This window comes from Moschus berezovskii, chromosome 22 (genome assembly GCF_049115385.1).
Source record: "Moschus berezovskii isolate FMDL1 chromosome 22, NW_MosBer_1.0, whole genome shotgun sequence".
In the NCBI taxonomy this organism is placed as follows: Eukaryota; Metazoa; Chordata; class Mammalia; order Artiodactyla; family Moschidae; genus Moschus; species Moschus berezovskii.
Genome location: NC_142481.1, coordinates 4216224 through 4238990, shown reverse-complemented (window position 1 = coordinate 4238990; position 22767 = coordinate 4216224). Strand labels below are relative to the sequence as shown.

General features: G+C 45.0%; 1 protein-coding gene across 1 annotated transcript in view; it reads right to left on the bottom strand.

Moving 5' to 3' along the window:
* LOC129546408 (uncharacterized) overlaps positions 1-20783 on the bottom strand; it is a 33866-nt gene extending 13083 nt beyond the window's left edge. The window contains exons 1-3 of the mRNA XM_055411324.2: positions 20709-20783; positions 20034-20241; positions 16061-16139 (exon numbers count right to left, since the gene is read on the bottom strand). The gene's annotated coding sequence lies outside the window, so the exon portion shown is untranslated. The remainder of the gene's footprint in view (positions 1-16060; positions 16140-20033; positions 20242-20708) is intronic.
* Between the last annotated feature and the right edge of the window lie 1984 nt (positions 20784-22767).

The following is a 22767-nucleotide window of genomic DNA, read 5'->3' as shown; positions in this document are numbered from 1 at the left end:
AAATAAAGTGGTATCGCTTGCTTGCTTGTCTCATTGCAGCAGCGATCCTCTCAACCCCATCTTTTGTCTGTCTTTTTTTTCTTAGCCGTCGTAGCCGCGCTCCGTGCCCAGTTAGCTGTTGCCGGCGGGCCCGGCATGTGACCTTTAGGGAAGGGAGATGGGGAGTGACTGCTTGGTGGGAATCACCTGGGGCCTTGGGTTGCTGGAAGGCTTTGCTCTCCGAATTCTTCCCAAAGATACTTTGCCTGCTGCAAGCTAAGCCGTTCAGTCCTGTCCAGCCCTGCGAATCCACGGCGTGTAGCCCCATTGGCTTCTCTGCCCCTGGGGAATCTCCAGGCAAGAATACTGGAGTGGCTTGCCATGCCCTCCTCTAGGGGATATTCCCAACCCAGGGATGGAACCTGCATCTCTTACATCTCCCCATTGGCAGGTGGGTTCTTTACCACCAGCACCACCAGGAGAGTCCCATGATACCTTGAGTACTTAGTTTTCACTCCTCTCTGTAGCCTGGGGGACACAGCTTTTCACAAAATGATTTGCACTGTGACCACCTGCCTGCAGGTGAAGGACCTCCAACTTCAGAGACCAAGAGCCTGAAGGTATTTCCATCACAGCTTTCTTTGAAAATAAACCAGGGGCAGCAGTGAACACTGGATTAAAAATGTGTGTGTCTAGACGCTTAGTCATGTCTGACTCTCTGTGACCTATTTTACTGTAGTCCACCAGGCCTCTCTGTCCATGAGAATTCCCAGGCAAGAATACTGAAGTGGGGTGCCATTTCCTCCTCCAGGGCATCTTCCCGACCCAAGGATCAAGCCCATGTCTTTTGGGCCTCCTGCATTGGCCAGCGGATTCTTTAGTACTATTGCCACCTGGGAAGCCCAAAAATGTGTATGGGAATGGAAAAACGCCTGTGAAAATGATGTCCTAAATGCATATCTGATGACCAACAAAGGAAATAACGATCTGTGTTAAGTAATAAGTGACATAACGCTCAGCTGAAAAAAAACAACTGCGAGCTCAAAGTTGAGAATTAGGTTTTATTTGGTGGGAATGTTAGGTCTTGAGCCCAGAAGACAGTATGTCAGTTGATCTGACTGACAGTATGTCAGAGACAGCTGACTCTGAGGAGGCAGAGGAGGAGACAAACTATATACAAGTTTGCAGCAAGGGGCAGGTAATCTGATTATTAAAGGTTACAATAATTAAGAAAAAGACCCCTCACATGAAGAGATTTAGTGATCTTCTCTGTATGGTAAGATGCAAGTGTCCACGCTTATTGAAATAATTTCTTTCACAGGCATCTAGATATCCAGAAGTAATCCTGCTTCCTCGATTGTTCACATCCTAATTCCTTGTTTTCTATAAGGGATGGTAGATGAGGCAGCTAGACTCCTCTCACACCACCCCCTGTCCCTCCCACCAGCAGTTAGGGAGTAGGAAACAGCGGGATAGCTTCTGAATAACTGGCTTTGTTTCACCTGGGCTCAGAGACTTGCATTTACAAAAGGCATTTAGGCAGTAGGGCTTTCCTAGTGGCTCACTTGGTAAAGAATCTGCCTGCACTGCAGGAAAAGTGAAAGTGAAGTCGCTCAGTCATGTCCGACTCTTTGCGACCCCGTGGACTGTAGCCCACCAGGCTCCTCCATCCATGGGATTCTCTACGCAAGAATACTGGAGTGGGTTGCCATTGCAGGGAACCGGGGTTCAATTCCTGGGTCAGGAAGATCCCTTGGAGAAGGGAATGACAACCCACTCCAGTATTCTTGCCTGGAGGGAAGAAGGAATTCATAGGGCCTGGACTCCACCTTAGACCTGTTCATGCTGATCATACGCGGTCACCTTTCCAATGGATTCTGACTCTGTGTTTAGTGCCTATGAAAACGACAACAGTGGGATAAGACCCCCTCCAGACAGGGGAACCTTGAAGATCGTATCTAGGTTCGGTTCAGTTCAGTTCAGTCGCTCAGTCGTGTCCGACTCTCTGCGACCTCATGAATCACAGCACGCCAGGCCTCCCTGTCCATCACCAACTCCCGGAGTGCACTCAAATTCACCTCCATCGAGTCGGTGATGCCATCCAGCCATCTCATTCTCTGTCGTCCCCTTCTCCTCCAGCCCCCAACCTTTCCCAGCATCAGAGTCTTTTCCAGTGAATCAACTTGTCGCATGATGTGGCCAAAGTATTGCAGTTTCAGCTTTAGCATCAGTCCTTCCAATGAACACCCAGGATTGATCTCCTTTAGAATGGACTGGTTGGATCTCCTTGCAGTCCAAGGGACTCTCAAGAGTCTTCTCCAGCACCACAGTTACTCATCGCCTAAGAGAAAACATACACTAATCACCCCTTCCTCTAGACAGGCCGTAAATTGTTCTGTATCTATCGGAGTGTAACCTCGGGCTTATTGATTATTGGCTAACTGTTTGCCTGTTTGAGCACATGAGCAATGAGCACACAGCACGTGAATGATGGGGTTACTGGGGTTGTATTTTCCTTGGTGTATGTAAGTCTCAAAGAATTCGGAGTGGTGGGTTCAGACACGTACACATGGGGTATAAAAGATTTTCACAAATGCTGGTCGGGGTCCTTGGCTAAGAGGAGACTCTGCCTTGGGCCTGCCGGTGTCATAAACTGCACTTCACCATCTGCATTGTCCTTCTGAGTGAGTTTGTTTCCCGGAACGCGTGGCTACATTTGGTGCATGGGCCGGGAAACTCCTCACTTTGAGGAGACAGGTCGCATTTGAGGCCACCCCGAGGCTTTGTGGCTTGAATCTCCTGGAGGGGGGAAGGCGCCTCGCCCCTCTGGAAGAATTCGGCCTTCTCAACGCCCGGTTTCTTCGCCTTGGCAGGTAGTGAACCGCAGCAAGGGAACTGAGCACTCAGGTGGGGAGAAGCCCACCTGGCAGGGGGAGGAGGGGGCCTGGAACAGGCAGGCGGCAGCGATTGCTTGGTACACAGGTCAATGGGTGAGCTAGGGTTTAGGAAGGAAATTTGTGAAGGTCATTTAGGAGGTGTGTCCACGCCCTCTCAGGGAAAATTATAACCAGCGATTGCCAGGGGATTTTTAGGATAGGAAACTGGTCCTTGTATGCTCGTATTCTGCCCTCCCCCAGGAGGTGACCCCCGCGGAGTTGTCAGGCTAGAAGGAAGGGGATACATAAGTGAGTATGAATTGGCTTTTCCGGAGATGGCCTGGGACAGGGGATATTGAACCCATCTGTGTTTTCATCCGCACCTGATCAAGCCCACCAAGGCGGAACGGAATTTAAGGGAGAAACAGTCTTGGAGCACGTGGTGTTCTGGTTTGGCTGTGATGACTGGCAAGTGAAGGCAGGCCGATCCCCCGTCTCCCTCTGGGATCTGGCAGGTAAGGCTCTTCTCACCCCAATTAGGAAGGAGGCAGAATGGCAATTTAAGTGTCATCGAGTGGAAATATCAGAAATACATAGGGTACTGAGAACTTCGTAGACAGAACGAAAAGGAAAAGTAGAAGAATGTCCGAGAAGGTAAGCAAGATGGGAGGAAGTGAATTTAAGACAAGTGTATTAGTGTGCATAATTAATAATTTTAAAAAGATATTAGGAGGAGACTATGGGGTGAAGGCGAAGCCTAACCTCCTCCTCATACTCTGTGAGGTCGAATGGCCTCCTGTGGGAGTAGGATGGCCACCAGAGAACATCATGAACTTAAAAATAGTGGAAGCAGTCTATACAGTGGTCACAGGAGAGCCAGGACTGCTGCTGCTGCTAAGTCACTTCAGTCGTGTCCGACTCTGTGTGACCCCATAGACGGAAGCCCACCAGGCTCCCCCGTCCCTGGGATTCTCCAGGCAAGAACACTGGAGTGGGTTGCCATTTCCTTCTCCAATGTGTGAAAGTGAAAAGTGAAAGTGAAGTCGCTCAGTCGTGTCTGACCCTTAGCGACCCCACAGACTGCAGCCTACCAGGCTCCTCCATCCATGGGATTTTCTAGGCAATAGTACTGGAGTGGCTTGCCATTGCCTTCTCCGAGAGCCAGGACACCTGGATCAAAATCCACATATTGAGTCATGGCTAGGGTTAGCTCAAGACCCTCCTACATGGACAAGGTTCTGTATGCAGAAGGGAAAGGGAAAAATATTAATGGCACAAAAATTGACTGATGACAAAAAAGGAAATGCTACAGGATTCGGACGGGGATGACCTGACCCCTCCCCCATACTGGACAATGACGCGCCTGCCTCCCAGTGCTCCACCAGGACTGGAGGCCGCCTTAATGCCCAACCCAGGGCCAGGTGAAGTCCTGCAGCAGCCGCTGCTCCTCCGCCCGCTCTCCTAGAGGTCACAGAACTGCCACCTCGGCAGGCTCTGATCCCGGTGACAGAAGCCTCTGGCCAGCACTTCCAGGATCCGGCTCCAGCCGATCCGCCCAAGCTACACCCGCCTCTCCCGGTGAGTACTGACAAGAAGGGGAGGGAGGGAGACGTTGGAATTAAGCAGAGACTGCGCTCTGCCAGAGAGCCAGAGGGATGAAAGAGAACAGACAAGAGATTTACAATGCTAGACTGCTCTGGGAAAGTCTATCTCGGGGCCTCCGGAAAACCTCCTCTGCCCCAGGGACAGGACAGTCCTTCAGCTCCCAACGGCGGCCCTGGGCCCCGTTACAGCCAAACCAGTGTGCCCAGTGCTGAGCTTTTGGCCACTGGAAGAATGAATGCTCTAAGGCAAGGAAGGAGAAGGAAGCGCCCGCAGTGGTGGGGCTTGCTGACTTGGAAATTAAGTAGGGCTGCCGGGGCTCAGAGATATCAGGTCCCCGAGAGCCCATGGTAACTTTAGAAGTGGGGGACCAAAACACTGACTTCATGGTGGATACAGCAGCAGAACTGTCGGTAGTAACAAAACCTGGGGCACCACTGTCCAAAAAGACTACCGCTGTAACTGCGGTTTCGGGAGAAGAGATGGTGAAATCGTTTGCCAGTCCAGAAAATGTCAGATGTGGGGGCGCCAAGTGATTCATGAATTCCTCTACATTCCTGAGTGCCCAGTACCCCTGCTGGGAAGAGATTTGCTCTCCAAACTAGGAGCACAAGTGACTTTCTCCCCGGAGAAGAGGCCTACCTTCCAGATGGGCACTCTGACTTATTTGCTCTCTCTCTCAACACCACCCCAAGATGAGTGGAGGCTGCATGAGCCTCCGAAAGAAGAACCAGTGGGCCGGAAGAGCATGAGCGAGAGCTAACTCAATTATTCCCTGAGGTCTGGGCGGAAGACAACCCCCCACCCCCCAGGCTGGCTAAGCATCAAGCCCCAGTGATAATAGAACTCAAACCAGGCACCATCCCGGTTAGAAAGCGCCAGCACCCACTACCAACAGAGGCCCGGACCGGCGTACTGCCCCACATCAATAGATTGAAACAAGCGGGCATTCTGGTAGAGTGCCAGTCGGCTTGGAATATGCGGATCCTGCCAGTCAAAAAGGAAGGAGGACAGGACTATAGGCCTGGACAGGATCTCAGGCTAGTCACCCAGGCTACTGTGACTTTACACCCCACTGTTCCAAACCCCTATAGCTTATTAGCCTCCTCCTGCTGAGGACTAAAGCTTATACTCGCCTAGATCTCAAGAATGCCTTCTGCGTACGCCTCGCCACAGCGTCACGGCCCATCTTTTCCTTTGAATGGGAAGATCCAGCCGGGGGCACCAAACAACAGCTCATCTGGACTTCCCCACAAGGGTTTAAGACCTCCCCAGGTATCTTTGGGGAAGTCTTGGCTTCTGACCTGAACTCATTCCATCCGGAAGAGTATGGATGTTGGCTCCTACAATATGGGGATGACCTGCTGCTGCTGGCTGCTGAGACCACGGAAAAATGCTGGAAAGGGACAAAAGCACTGCTCCAGCTGCTGATGGAAGCAGGTTAGCAGGTGTCGAAGAAGAAGGCAGAGATCTGCAAGGAGGAGGTAAGGTATCTGGGGTTTGTTTTAAAGAAGGACACAAGGTTCCAGACCCTAGTTGGGTCCTATATACTGATGGCACTAGCTTGATAAAAGAAGGACAATGGCTGTCAGGTTAGCCAAAGTAGGAGGGGCCATCAAGACTGAAAAGGGATGGTGGGAATTGCCAAGTGGCAAATTATTGGTACTGTAGGAGCTGGCACACAATCTGGTAAGCCAAACACAGCAAGCGACCCACCTAGGCCATGCTGCCTGCTCACAGGTCAATGCTGCCTCTCGTGTATTCAGACAAAATCCTCCGGGTATTCAGCTGAAAGGCACGCTGCCCTTTGAACACCTGGGAGTGGACTTCACTGAGATGAAACCTCACCGACACTACCGTTACCTGCTGGTCATGGTACGCACGTTCTCGGGATGGGTAGCTTTTCCTACCTGGACTGAAAGAGCATCAGAAGTAGCCCGGTGCCTGCTTAGGGAAATAGTTCCCAGATCTGGACTTCCTACCAGCATTGGTTCAGACAATGACCGGCTTTTGTAGCAGATTTAGTACAAGTAAGCAAAACTTTAAACATCAAATGGAAACTGCACAGTGCACATAGGCCCAGAGTTCTGAGATGGTGGGATGAACCAACCGGACATTAAAGAGACTCTCTAAGTAGATCATAGAGACTGGCTGCTCCCTGGTGGACTTGCTTCCGACGGCTCTGCTCAGAGTCAGGAGGACCCCACAGTCCCAAGGCTGTTCTCCATACGAAATTGAGTGTGGGAGGCCCCTCCCATAATAAAACAGGTGTCAACAAATTTCCCTCAGGTAAGGGGGGATAAGATTTCACAGCAGATGGAACTGGGTAAGGTAATAAATCGGGTAACTAAGTTTGTACAAGAAAGGGTGCCGTTCCCCCTTGGGGAACAGATTCATGAGTTTACACTTGGTGACCAAGTATGGGTCAAAGACTGGAAACATGATTTGCTAGCCCCTTGGTGAAAGGGCCCTTATGTTATTCTAACTACCCCTACTGCAGTTAAAGTTGCAGGTGTTGTCCCTTGGATCCATCATACAAGGGTGAAGAGAACATAACATGCAGACCCAAAAACCGCTGAGTAGACTGCACAGAGGGACCCCGCTGACCCTCGAGAGACTAAGACCACCCTTAAGAAGAAGGAAAAGAAGATCCTGGACGAGCCCCTTCAGGAGGAAGCCGCACAATCAACCCCTGCTGCTTGGCCTCATCAACGTGATTTTGAATTTAACTTCCGATTCAACTCAGGACAATGTTTTCATCTCATGGGGCACATTCCTGCGCAGACCACACACATTCCACAACACTTCCAGCTGCTGGGTATGTGGGGCTACACCTCTGTCAGTGATGGATGGACTTCTTGGTGGGTGTCACCGCTCTGCCAAAGAGATTTTAAACCACTCTGCTCTTTTCTGGGATGACAAAAGGAGACTTTCCTCTCTCTTGTCAGTCATAACCTCTCCTTGCCCTCTTGGTGTAAGACCTACAGTCAATAGACTCGTGTCATGGGGTTACATTTGATATAAATGCCAGTGTAACAAAAGCCTAACCTACAACAAGCCCCGGTAAATCTACCTTATTTACATGCTAGGTGGACAACTCTGTGTTTCAAAGGTATGAGTATATTGCTGCCTTATTTGAACCCTCTATAGGGTCAACAGTTATCATGATTACAGTAGAGGCCTTGACTAATTTCACAAAACAGGCCGTCCTAAATAGAACAAAAGCCATCCAAGCCTTAAATGAAGACTAAATCCCAATGAGAAAAGCTGTAATTCATAACAGAATGGCTTTGGACATACTCACAGCTGCTCAAGGAGGGACCTGTGCTATAATTAAGTCTGAATGCTGTGTATACATTCTCCCTTTCACCAATTAAGGCAATGTATTGACTGCTTTAGTTGACATGAAAAACCAGGTAAAAGCAATGTCAAATGAAAACGTTCCTTTCTGGACTTCGGTCCTATCTTGGGTGAAGGGCGATTGGTGGAAAAATATATTTACCACTGTTATAGTTTCCTTGATAGTTCTGCTTTGTGGGAATTTTACAATGTATTATGAACTTTGTAACCTGAAGATTGATGTCATTACTCCCAAATTGGCGGTCAGGTTATAAATGATGTTCATAATATGAGTTAAGAGCATCAAGAGGGGGGAATGAAGAAGGAATTCATGGGGCCTGGACTCCATCTTAGGCCTGTTCATGCTGATCATGCGCGGCCACCTTTCCAATGGACTCTGAACTCTGTGTTTAGTGCCTATGAAAACGACAACAGAAGGATAAGACCCCTCCAGACAGGGGAACCTTGAAGATCGTATCTAGGTTACTCATCGCCTAAGAGAAAATATACACTAGTCACCCCTTCCTCCAGACAGGCCGTAAATTTTTCTGTATCTATCGGAGTGTAACCTCGGGCTTATTGATTATTGGCTAACTGTTTGCCTGTTTGAGCACATGAGCACACAGCAAGTGAATGATGGGGTTACTGGGATGGTATCTTCCTTGGTGTATGTAAGTCTCAAAGAATTTGGAGTGGTGGGTTCAGACACGTACACATGGGGTATAAAAGATTTTCACAAATGCTAGTCGGAGTCCTTGGCTAAGAGAAGACTCTGCCTTGGGCCTGCTGGTGTCATAAACTGCACTTCACTATCCGCATTGTCCTTCTGAGTGAGTTTGTTTCCCGGAACGCATGGCTACAACTGGAGAATCCCATGGACAGAGGAGCCTAGTGGGCTACAGTCCATGGGGTTGCAAAGAGTAGGACAGGACTGTGCAACCAAATTTCACTTTCTTTAGTGGTAGAGTCAAGATTTCCTTGACAAACATCAACCATCTCAGACATGCAGATGACACCACTCTAATGGAAGAAAGCAAAGAGGAACTAAAGAAGCTCTTGATAGGGGTGCAAGAAGAAAGTAAAAAAGCTGGCTTAAAACTCAACATTCAGAAAAACTAAGATCGTGGCATCCAGTCCCATCACATCATGGCAAATAGATGGGGGAAAAGTGGAAACAGTGACAGTATTACTTTCGTGGGGCTCCAAAATCACTGTGGATGGTTACTGAAGCCATGACATTAAAAGACACTTGCTCCTTGGAAGAAAAGCTATGAAAATCCTAGACAGCATATTAAAAAGCAGAGACATCACTTTGCCAAAAGCTATGGTTTTTCTCCCGGTCATGTATGGATGAAACAGTTAGACCATAAGTAAGGCTGAGCACCAAAGAATTGATGTTTTCTAATTGTGGTGCTGGAGAAGACTTCTGAGAGTCCCTTGGGCTTCAAGGAGAGCAAACCAGTCAATCTAAAGGAAATCATCCCTGAATATTCATTGGAAGGACTCATCCTGAGGCTGAAGATCCAACACTTTGGTCATCTAACAATGAGCCAACTCACTGGAAAACGCTCTGATTCTAGTGTTGAGTAAAAAGAGGACCAACTTGAGATCTGCAAGTTAAGTTTTATTTGGGGCAAAATGTTTCCATCGTTTCCCCATCTATTTGCCATGAAGTGATGGGACTAGATGCCATGATTTTAGGTTTCTCAATGTTGAGCTTTAAGCCAACTTTTTCCGTTTTCTCTCTCACTTTCATCAAGAGGCTCTTTAGTTCTTTTTCACTTTCTTCTTGCCCAAGCTGAAACTCCAATATTTCTGCCACCTGATGCAAAGAAAGGATTCACTGGAAAAGACCCTGATATTGGGCAACACTGAAGGCAGGATGAGATGGTTGGATGGCATCACCAACTCGATGGATATGAGCTTGAGGAAGCTCTAGGAGTTGGTGATGGACAGGGAAGCCTGGGGTGCTGCAGTCCATGGGTTGCAAAGAGTGGGACACGACTAAGCGACTGGACTGAACTGGGGCAAAATGAGGACTGCAGCCTGGGAGGCAGAATTTCAGATAACTCTGAGGGACTGCTCCAAAGTGGCAGTGGGGGAAGGTCAATGTATAAGGTTTTGGTGAACGGGGAGTTCAATGCCATTAAGCACTCATTTTACAAAAGGTTTGTTGCTAATCATGAGGATCTGCTGTAACCATCTGATGTAACCAAACCATTTAATGCCTCTCTAGACAAGATAGGGTGCCTGATGAACTATGTACGGAGGTTCCTGACATTGTACAGGAGACAGGGATCAAGACCATCCCCATGGAAAAGAAATGCAAAAAAGTAAAATGGCTGTCTGGGGAGGCGTTACAAATAGCTGAGAAAAGCAAAGGAGAAAAGGGAAGATGTAGGCATCTGAATGCAGAGTTTCAAAGAATAGCAAGGAGAGATAAGAAAGCCTTCCTCAGCGAACAATGCAAAGAAAGAGAGGAAAAACAGAATAGGAAAGACCAGAGATCTCTTCAAGAAAATCAAAGATACCAAGGGAACATTTCATGCAAAGATGGGCTCGATAAAGGTCAGAAATAGTATGGACCTAACAGAAGCAGAAAGTATTAAGAAGAGGTGGCAAGAATACACAGAAGAACTGTACAAAAAAGATCTTCACGACCAAGATAATCACAATGGTGTGATCACTCACCAAGAGTCAGACATTCTGGAATGTGAAGTCAAGTGGACCTTAGAAAGAATCACTACAAAGCTAGTGAGGTGATGGAATTGCAGTTGAGCTATTTCAAATCCTGAAAGATGATGCTGTGAAAGTGCTGCACTCAATACGCCAGCAAATTTGGAAAACTCAGCAGTGGCCACAGGACTGGAAAAGGACACATTTCATTCCAATCCCGAAGAAAGGCTCAAACTAGAAACAAAGAATGCTCAAACTATCGCACAATCGCACTCATTTCACACGCGAGTAAAGTCATGCTCAAAATTCTCCAAGCCAGGCTTCAGCAATATGTGAACTGTGAACTCCCAGATGTTCAAGCAGGTTTTAGAAAAGGCAGAGGCACCAGAGATCAACATCCGCTGGATCATGGAGAAAGCAAGAGAGTTCCAGAAAAACATCTATTTCTGCTTCATTGACTATGCCAAAGCCTTTGACTGTGTGGATCACAATAAATTGTGGAACATTCTGAAAGAGATGGGAATACCAGACCACCTGACCTGCCTCTTGTGAAACCTGTATGCAGGTCAGGAAGCAACAGTCAGAACTGTACATGGAACAACAGACTGGTTCCAAATAGGAAAAGGAGTACGTCAAGGCTGTATATTGTCACCTTGCTTATTTAACTTATATGCAGAGTACATCATGAGGAACGCTGGGCTGGAAGAAGCACAAGCTGGAATCAAGATTGCCGGGAGAAATATCAATAACCTCAGATATGCAGATGACACTACCCTTATGGCAGAAAGTGAAGAGGAACTCAAAAGCCTCTTGATGAAAGTGAAAGAGGAGAATGAAAAGGTTGGCTTGAAGCTCAACATTCAGAACACAAAGATCATGGCATCTGGTCCCATCACTTCATGGGATATAGGTGGAAAAACAGTGGAGACAGTGTCAGACTTTATTTTTTTGGGCTCCAAAATCACTACAGATGCTGACTGCAGCCATGAAATTAAAAGACGCTTACTCCTTGGAAGGAAAGTTATGACCAACCTTGATAGTATATTAAAAAGCAGAGACATTACTTTGCCAACCAAGGTCTGTCTAGTCAAGGCAATGGTTTTTCCCGTGGTCATGTATGGATGTGAGAGTTATACTGTGAAGAAAGCTGATCGCCGAAGAACTGATACTTTTGAACTGTGGTGCTGGAGAATAATCTTGAGAGTCCCTTGTACTGCAAGGAGATCCAACCAGTCCATTCTAAAGGAGATCAATCCTGGGTGTTCATTGGAAGGACTGATGCTAAAGCTGAAACTCCAATACTTTGGCCACCTCATGCGACAAGTTGACTCACTGGAAAAGACTCTGATGCTGGGAAAGGTTGGGGGTGGGAGGAGAAGGGGACGACCGAGAATGAGATGGCTGGATGGCATCACCGACTCTATGGAGATGAGTTTGAGTGAACTCCAGGAGTTGGTGATGGACAGGGAGGCCTGGCATGTTGTGATTCATGGGGTCGCAGAGAGTTGGACACGACTGAGCGACTGAACTGAACTGAACTGACTATGCCAAAACCTTTGAGTGTGTGGATCACAATAAACTGTGGAAAATTCTGAAAGAGATGGGAATACCAGACCGCCTGACCTGTCTCTTGAGAAACCTGTATACAGGTCAGGAAGCAACGGTTAGAACTGGACATGGAACAACAGAGTGGTTCCAAATAGGAAAAGGAGTACGTCAAGGCTGTATATTGTCACCTTGCTTATTTAACTTATATGCAGAGTACATCATGAGGAATGCTGGGCTGGAAGAAGCACAAGCTGGAGTCGAGATTGCCAGGAGAAATATCAATAACCTCAGATATGCAGATGACACCACCCTTATGGCAGAAAGTGAAGAGGAACTCAAAAGCCTCTTGAGGAAAGTGAAAAAGGAGAGTGAAAAAGTTGGCTTAAAGCTCAATATTCAGAAAACTAAAATCATGGCATCTCTTCCCATCACTTCAAGGGAAATGGGGACATAGTGGCAACAGTGTCAGACTTTATTTTTGGGGGCTCCAAAATCACTGCAGATGCCGACTGCAGCCATGAAATTAAAAGACGCTTACTCCTTGGAAGGAAAGTTATGACCAACCTAGATAGCATATTAAAAAGCAGAGACACTACTTTGCCAACAAAGGTCCATCTAGTCAAGGCTATGGTTTTTCCAGTGGTCATGTAAGGATGTGAGAGTTGGACTGTGAAGAAAGCTGATTGCCGAAGAATTGATGCTTTTGAACTGTGGTGTTGGAGAAGACTCTTGAGAGTCCTTTGGACCTCAAGGAGTTCCAACCAGTCCATTCTAAAGGAGATCAGTCCTGGGTGTTCATTGGAAGAACTGATGCTGAAGCTGAAACTCCAATTCTTTGGCCACCTCATGCGAAGAGTTGACTCACCGGAAAAGACTCTGATGCTGGGAGGGATTGGGGGCAGGAGGAGAAGGGGATGACAGAGAATGAGATGACTGGATGGCATCACCGACTTGATGGATACGAGTTTGAGTGAACTCTGGGAGTTTGTGATGGACAGGGAGGCCTGGCGTGCTGTGATTCATGGGGTCGCAAAGAGTCAGACACGACTGAGTGACTGAACTGAACTGAACTGTGGACCCTTAATTAAAATACAGACTACAAACATAGGGAAAGACTTATTTTTCCAATATAATAATATGAAAATTGTGACTACTATGGTTTACACTACAGAGGTTAGCAAACACTTAGCAAACATGGCCACACACTAATTACATGCCTTTTCTAGGAAGGGTTTCCCATATATTTCTAGGTTATCACAGAAGATGTATTTCCACATTGACAACTAATATTCATGACTTGTGTTGATGTTATAATGGTACAACAATATTTTAGTGAACTGTCATTGTGTTATCTTCACAAATTAAGTGTTATAACTATTGAAAATTTGGAACCAACCTCTGTTGTACTTTAATACATGCAAAGAGTCCATGATCACTTACATCATGGTGACCTCTTGGGATATATGACATCAAAGACAGACACCTGCATTAGGATGTTCATTGTACATTTTACATTCCGGTTCCATTGTGTAATGGAGAATAGATAGAAATGGTTGTAACACAATATAGAAGGGTTTCTCTTATCCCTCAAGTACAAACCATAAAAAAAAAAATCTACGTTTGCATACACACTAAAAATGAAGCACCATATGGATTTCACTGTTGAATTACATTCATTCTCAAATAATCTCAAATCATGTCATTATAAACAGGATGCATTGCTAATAATTGTAACTTTCTAACCATCAACCCTTCATCTTGTGACCCCGACTAACATATTCACGTTCTATGTGTTTTAACTATGCATTGCTCTCCATAATAATTCTCCTTCAGAGGAAGTTCAGAAAACAGGACTGACGAAATCCTTGCTAGTTTTTAGTCTCTGGTATGTATTTAGATTTGTGTTTTGATGAAATACTTTTGTACATGTTTGTCACATTATTTCCATATGTTTCTTGTATAAACTCTCATGCTTTCTGATGTGTGTTTAGGGCAAACCTTGTTTCATCACTTGTTTCATTACTAGATGCCAGGGTCCCGCCTCAGCAGAGTCCAGGGATACCCTCAGGATGAACGGCGTTGGCGAAGAAAAACAAGCGAGTCGAGTCTTGGTTGGGTGCAGAATCAGTACTACTTTATTTTCTACATCAGTGCTTGTATACCTTAAAAACAATAATTCTACGGAGTAGGGAGTGTCTTGATAAGATTATAGCATGGGTTCTGATTTTTGGCTCTACCCCCAAACATCTGCAGAGACAATTTTCCACACTAATACTATATGTTTACTTATTCTCTTATCTACCTTATCTCTATGTTTACTTTCTAGTGTAACCCAGGCACACCATAGACAGGGGGCAGGGAGACACAGCAGCAAGCACTGGTATGTCACCCTGAGGGCCAAGGGTCTCATGAGCTCGCTCCAGATCTCACCCGAAGGGGCCTTCTAAACTCCTGAAGGGCTCTGTATTTACTTTTGCTTGTGGAGTGTTTAGGCCTGTTGTTAGCAGACTTAGTTTTATGCCAGGGGTGCTTTGTGCAGTCGTGAGCATTCCAAATTCTAAATTGACATTTACAACCCCAACAGGGCCAGAAGGGGTAGGATGTTCTGTGTAAAAATATTTTCCTCATCCCTGGCCTGTTCATAGGGACCCATGCACCCACAGGGGCTGTATCGCTGCCGTGCAAAGGTTTCAAGGGGGATATCTGAGCAGGAGTCAGAAGAATTTTTAGAAAACATAGAAGACCACCAAGCATCAGAAGAAGAAAAGATGGAGGCCCGGGAGTAGATGATGGGGCGGCCCGGAGAAATCCCCGGAGGTCTGGACAGCCTTGCGTGCCAGCTCCTCCAGCCAAGACCTTGTCATGGGCGGGGTCTCTCATGCCGGCTCCCGACAACTAGGGCTTCTCTCCAGTGTGTGCTCTCAGGTGTTGAGTGAGATCACTGCTCTGACTAAAGGCTTCGCCACGTTGCTTACATTTGTAAGGTTTCTCTCCATATGAATTGGCTGATGTTTAGAAAAATTTGAACTCTGGCTAAGGCTTTGCCACATTCTTTGCATTTGCATGGTTTCTCCCCAGTATGAATTTACTGACGTTGGGGAAGACCTGAGCTATTGGTAAAGGCTTTGCCACATTCTGTACATTTGTAAGTTATATCTCCAGTATGAATTCACTGATGTTGAGTAAAACCTGACATCTGGTGAAAGGCTTTGCTGCAATCCTTACATTTATTAGTTTTCTCTCCAGTATGAATTCGCTGATGTTAAGTAAGATTTGAATTCTGATAAAAGACTTTGCCACACTTTGTACATTTATAAGGTTTCTCCCCAGTATGAATTTGCTGATGTCAATTAAGATTTGAGCAATAGATAAACACTTTAACACATTCCTTACATTTATAAGTTTATAAGATTTCTGGCCAGGATGGATTCATTGATGGTGTCTAAGATGTGAACTCTTACTAAAGGCTTTGCCAACATTTGAAAGGTTTCCAATCTGTATGAATTATCCAATCTCTACTTAGATTGGATGAGTGAGTAAAGACTTTTATACATTTCTTACACTTGTTTTCTTTCTGTGGATTCTGAATAGTCTGCTGTTGAATAAGTTCTGAAGATTGATTAGAAACTTTACCATATTCACTACAATTATACGTCTTCTCTCCAATATGAGTATCTTTATAGAAAGACTTGATATTTGATAAATGGAACATCATAGTTACTCAGAAATGTGCACAGTTTTATTAGGACTCTCAAGAAATGAAAGAGCAACCAGTCCATGAAGGTTGTCACAAGCCAAGAAGAGCATTTTAGTTCTCACTGTGAAAGAGAAAGGTAATCACCAGACAAAATTTCATCATAGTTTAACAGGAAGAAGGCAGCAGGTGATAGCCATCTATGACAGAAACAGAAATAAATCCAGACTTTTCCAAAATCATTTCCAATGAAGCAGATCTTCTGAAAACACATGACGAAGAATGACTTCCTCACTGATGCTTGGCCCTCTCACCTGAGTCATCGGCTCAATCCATTCACACCTACCTGGGTACATGGCCATTGTCTCCATTCTCCTTATACTCCTGGGACCCTTCATTTGCTCCAGAAAAGTGACCAGGTCCACCTAGAGACCACAAGACCTGTTCATCAGAGAATGGAATATTTGTTTTGCTAGAGATTCATCACTTTCCAATCTAATACGTATCCAGGTGGTAGAATGTTAAGACAGCCTAGAAAAAGATTTCCCTAAATACTTTAGTGAAAGCACCTATACAGCACTAGGGAGAAGGCAATGGCAACCCATTTCAGTACCCTTGCCTGGAAAAAGCCCATGGATGGAGGAACCTGGTGGGCTACAGTCCATGGAGTTGCTAAGAGTCGGAGACAACTGAGCGACTTCACTTTCACTTTTCACCTTCATGCATTGGAGAAGGAAATGGCAACCCACTCCAGTGTTCTTGCCTGGAGAATCCCAGGGACAGGGGAGCCTGGTGGGCTGCTGTCTATGGGGTCACACAGACTCGGACACGACTGAAGCAGCAGCAGCAGCAGCAGCATACAACACTAACTAATACACAAAAATCACATCCCGACATTCTGGTCACATACTACAAGGCAAAAGTAAGTAGTGGAAATTTGATTTGAAGAGGAGGGTGACACCATTTTATATCAGAATTATAGAATTAGCACTAACCTAGACGTAGGCAGACTACATTAAGGAAGAAAAAAATTTAAATCATCATGAAGTCTTCTTTCTAAATTCATAATTTTCCATTTTCCCATAGCAAGCAGGGATCTGAAACGCTATTAAAAGAAGCAGAAGATGCCAAGAGACAGTCTAGAAATGCAGGAACCAAAACCCTGAGAGTAGATAAGAGGTTCTGGAAGGAAGTTATTCTCAACCAAAGTGGCCAAGTTCCTATAGTTCTCTAACATCATGTCCCTGTACACTTCCCACTGACTGAGGTCCAGGCAACCCACTCCTCGAGTGAAATCTATGGTCACATCCTGGAACATCAGCTGTCCCGGAAATACAAAGTACAGATGACATGCGGCTGTGAGAAGACTTCCTAATGTATCCCAAGATGACAAAAGCAAGCTCACAGAACTGGTTTCGATATAGGAGAGTGTTTGGTGTATACTTTTTACACAGCAATATTTTCTACCGAATTCCTAACCCAAGAAATGACGAGATGGGACCCACAAACCATTTCAGAAACTATTCTGATCTGGAAGAGAAATGATAAAATAATCAGAACGACATTGGCACTTCTTTTTTTTTTTTGGCCACACCACCTGGCTTGTGGGATCTTAGTTCCCTGACCAGGGAATGAACCTGGGACCCCACAGTGAAAGCCCCAAGTCCTATCTACTAGGCCACCAAGGAATTCCCGGCATATTTATTTTTGAGTGTTGTATTTGTATGACACAGGATGAATTATCTATCAAGGAACCAGGTAATATTTTTAAAAAGCATACTCTGATCCAAGAGTTCGTGAGTGGGACAAATGCGCCATTTATTTTAACAAGCTTATTTTTTTTTTCCTTAGTATTTTCAACAAGGTTCTTTTAACTAGTAATGTTGAAAATTCTGCTCCATGAATGACCGTTTTGAACAGTAATGACATACAATAAGTACTTATAATAAGTACTTGTAATAATAAATAATGTAAGCATTCATACTTACTTTTGAATTTCAAATGTTTTTACAAATTTTACAGTTCTAATAAGATAGCATCCTCAGTAGCAACAATCATTTTAACTATTTACTATATACTATATATCTTTCTGATAGTTTTTACAGAGTCTTGGATGTGCAACAAAAACAATTTAAAATCAATAATGTTGTTCCACCTTTCTGCAAATCTATAGCAAACGTTCCATACACAGTTTAAATTTATTTCACTTTATGTACTCTAAACTTTAACTAATAATACACGGACAAATACACAGGGACAACTCTAAAGAAAGTTCACAGTTTTTCTAATTGTGAAGAATACAAAAAACAAGAAAAATAATCAATCAAATCATTTGAACATTTTCATGTATACATATACTAAAATGGAACTATATATTCATTTCACTAAAAGGAAACAAATCTAAGGCCATGGAAAATATGTAAGAACAATTTTCAAAGGTCAGAATAAATAAACATATTCATGAAATGATGATGGCTTTTGTATAAACCCTAGGTTTCTGCCTGCACGCACAGATGCACACATAAACACACTTAAGGGGAAACAACCTTCCATAAGTAACAGACCTTTAGGAAGAAACATTTTCAATCCACCTTTTTTTTTTTTAAAAAAAACTCAAGTGTATTCTAGGATTTATGGTAAGATAAACATTTACAAATTGTGCATGAAAGCGTGCTAAGTCACATCAATCATGTCCAACTCTTTGCGACCCCATGGACTGTAGCCATCCAGACTTCTCTGTCCATGGGATTTCCCAGGCAAGAATACTGGAGGGGGTTGCCATTTCCTTTCCCAGGGGACCTTCCCAACCCGGGTTCTCCTGCATTGGCAGACAGATTTTTACCACTGAGCCACCGTGGTTCACTGAAAACAATTTTTTCTCTTCAGTAAGAATGATCAAATACACAATATGAGAAATAGTCTACATTTTATTAGCAAATATACCATGACACCTATTTAGAATACATTTCCAGACCAAAGTGAAGAAACTGTAAACCTTTACTGAAGCACATAAAGTCTGAAAATCACAAGTTTTACTTGGAAGACGTGGTGACATAAAGACTTCAGTGACTGCAAATTCAGAACAATTCAAACTCAAAACAAACATGGATATTTCAAATATAAGTCTCAGCTGTATCTAGGAGAGCCAACAAAATTTTGAAGTTTAAAAAGAAAAAACCTAAATAAAGGGAAATTACAGATTTCTGTAATTACAATCTGTAAATCTGTAATTCTGCCAAATTACAGATGAAGTTATCACTGTATAGACTAGTAAACCTTCAAAACAAATGATGCAAAATAGTTACAAGGTAGCCAAAGAAGCTCACCTAAAGAGAAACTTGGACATTATTTTGAACCATAAAATAGAAGGTAAACACAACAAAATATTTTTAACAATGCAACAGGTGAGGTATTCCAAGGTAACAACAAAAATCAGAGGGGAAGGAAAAAAACCAAAGGGCATAAAGGAAAGATTTAGGTTTCAGTGTTGTGTAATAAAGAATTTAGGGACTTGCCTGATGGTCCAGTAGGGAGAAATCTGCCTGTCAGTGCAGAGGACACGGGTACCATCCCTGGTCAGGGAAGATCCCACATGCCTTGAAGCAACTAAGCTAGTGTGCCACAGCTACTGAAGCCCACGTGCTCCAGAGCCTGCCAGTTATTAATACAACCACTGAACCCGTGCCTTAGAGCCAGAGCTCCACACAACATGGTAGCTCCTCCAGTCACAACAGAGAAAGCCCAAGCCCATCAGCAAAATCCCATGAGAGCCAAAACCAAATAAATACTGAAACTAAAAGGAAAAAAAAAAAAAAATTTTGGCAGGTTTTGCTCCCCAGGTTGTGGAAGTTTGTTAACTACTCTTGGAATTTAAGTGTTTTTTTTTGTTCCCTTGAAATTTCCTTAGTGACTGAAGTGGCTTTATTACTCTCTGTGGGCCCTGATTATTTATGCTAACAACATGACCTATGGTGGGCCCCTAGTTTAACAATGGGATGACTCAGGTTGTGAGGCTGGCCATTTCACAAAGACCAAGGAAGTGACTAGAGGTTTAGAGCTTTGAACCAGGTGGGCTTATTAGCTCAACATCTAAGGAGGGGAGAATGCTGGAGATGGTATCAATCCCGCCTATGTAACTAAACCCAAATAAAAACTCGGGGACTTAAAAGCTTGAGTGAGTCTTTGGCCGGCAATACTACTTTCCGTCACATGGATGTGCCAGGAGGGCAAACAAACCCGTTCAGAAGTTTAGGAGCTTATCAAGTCCAAAGAAATACCATTTCAGGAAAGAGAGAACAAACACGGACTACGCCTCTTACCTCGGAATGAGTCATTTCTGACTCCACGCTTTTCTCTTCCTCTGGGCTTCCTTCTCAGGTAAGATCAGTCTTGGGAAGTGACCCGAGTGTTGAAAATAGTCTGTTCAATACTTAGAAAAACACACCGAGGTCCCTGTAACACACACACAGGGAGGATCGCAACAGGTACAAAATAGAATCTTCCACGGCCACTGATACAGCAGGGGTTCTGGAATACAGAATCAAACGAGGTGCTTTTAGTTTTACTCTTCTCTTCATAACTCGCGGCCCTGCCTGTGAAAACCACACAGGGTTCTAGGCTGACCCTCCCCTTCAAACCTTAGGCGAGACCCTGACCAAACTCCATACAGAATAGAGCCTCCTTCACCTCTTCGTGCATCAGGGACCTTGGGGTTGCGCAATGCAGGACTTGAAGCAGCGGCCTCTACAAGTTAGAAGGTAGAAGTGCCCGAGAAGGACGTGGCTCTAGAACGATACTAACAGCAAGCGGACGTGGGCCCCAGGGACCCGGCAGGTAAGCGAACGGACTGCAGAACTCACGGCGATGCGAGGACACACTGGGGACGCCAAAATGGTCCCGGTAGTTTGATCGTCCACAGAGACCCCCGAAACCCACGTGTGAAGGACCACAGGCTGAGGGACTACGAGATCCGGGTCCTAAACAAACAAACTCACCAGAACTCTCGGTCGATCATTTCACTCCATTCCGGGTCTGCAGGATACTGCGCACGCGCGGGCGGAAGATCCGGCACAGGGAAGGTGAGTGCGCTCCGCCGCGGCCAACGAGAGGCGACGTAAGCGGAGAGGGTGGGGCGAGGCCGGAAGCGCCGGGAGGTAGGGGCGGGGCCAGTGGGGGCGGGGCCTGGCCCCCTTCACCCGGGCCCCTGTCAGGTTTGTGTCTGTTGGCCCTTCTGTCCAGCTGTGCTCCCTTTCTCTGCCTTTTGATGCCTTTAAATCTCTTGGATTTCCTCTGGAAGAGAGCTACTTCCTGCCTGTTCTAACTTACTGTTTCACACAGCTGAAGGCAAAAGAGACGAATTTTGAGAGCTGCCGCTATGGGAAGCCGAGATGTTTTCAGCAAGTTGAAAATCGGGGAAAATTCAAAAGCCCTTTGTGTGAGTTGTGAAGGTGGGTGTCTCCTCAGTGACGAAAAGTAGAATGTAATCACTCAGATGCTCCGTTGGGAGGAAGCCTCAGTAATTGTAACCAGAGACCTACTTACAACAGGGCAGCTGGCCTTTCCCTTAGGAAGTGATTCCAGAAAGAAAGAGGGAGACCGGCATCCACATTGTCGTTTATAAGGTAACCCCAGAAATGACATACCGTTACTCCTGTCAGAATATGTTGATACACAGATTGCCTCTGTTAATCGTTGCTGCTGCTGAAGCAACCAATTGCCCTGCTTCTTGCAGGACTGAACAAGTTTCCAAGAAACAGGACTTTCTGTGCTAAAACTGGGCATGAAACTAGGCAAATGGGGCACGTGGATCACATCGACTGCTCTGCACTTAGCTTCCCAAACACCCTCCCCACTGTTGGCTTTCTTTCCTAACCTCCTCCTCTTCACCCAGTCCTTGAAAGGATAATCTGGAGAAGATTTAACACAAGACAGGAAAAACAGACGCCCACAGACAATTGTATCCCAGGAGAGTACACCTTTCTCTTTAAATGTGAGATTAGCAACTTCCCTGGTAGTCCAGTGGTTAAGATGCTGTGCTTCCACTGCAGGTTATGTGGGTTCAATCCCTGGTCGGGGAGCTAAGATCTCAGAGTTGAGGATTTAATTTCTTACACAGAAAGCATTAATCATTACAATATAAAGGAAAATGTATGTCAAGGTAATAAATTACTTATTAAAGAAAATGTGTTTAGGAGCTTCCCCGGCAGTCCATGGTTAAGACTCCACTTTCTGATGCAGAATTGCGATTCCTTCCCTAGCCAGGAACTAAGATCCCACATGTTTGGGGGTGTGAACAAAATGAAAAGAAAATATGTTTCTTAAGTATCTGTGAGTGGGGACATATTCTAAGTAGAGGATATTGATACTGATTTTCATGATAAAAATATCAGTAGGTCAAATCTCACGGTTCTCTGCTGGAACCTCTGGTTCTGAATATGACTTTGGTCACTAAGAATTAGGAGAATATTCTCTAGGGAGTTGGCACTAAGGTGTACCTGCTATTGCAGACTACAGCGGAAATTATGCGGGGATTTCTGTCTATCAGACATTGAACCCTAACTATAAACAGGAGGTATTTGCCTCAAGATACTTTTTGAGAAGTTCTATGACATTTCAGACAATGAGGTATGAAAGTTTCACCTTTGTAAAATGACAGATGGAGAAATTCTTGAGAGTCCCTCTCAGGTGCTTTGGCTCCATTTCTCTACTCATAATCTAAATGGAGGCACAGTTCAGTGGTCTCAAGAATAGGAAAAAACTCGTTTTTGGTGGAAACACTTCTCATGGATACAAACTATGCAAGCAGACACATGAAATTCCCTTCCTTTGTTTTGTTCAGTTCAGTTCAGTCGCTCAGTTCTGTCCGACTCTCCGCGACCCCATGAATCACAGCACGCCAGGCCTCCCTGTCCATCACCGACTCCCAGAACTTCCTTTGTTAGACCTCAGTAATTACTACTGCTTGTGAGTCCCTGTCTGTCTCCAGGGACCAAAGGGAATAGAACCTTCCTCAACTATTTCAATAGTCCCTTTGGAGATGATCAGTACAAACTT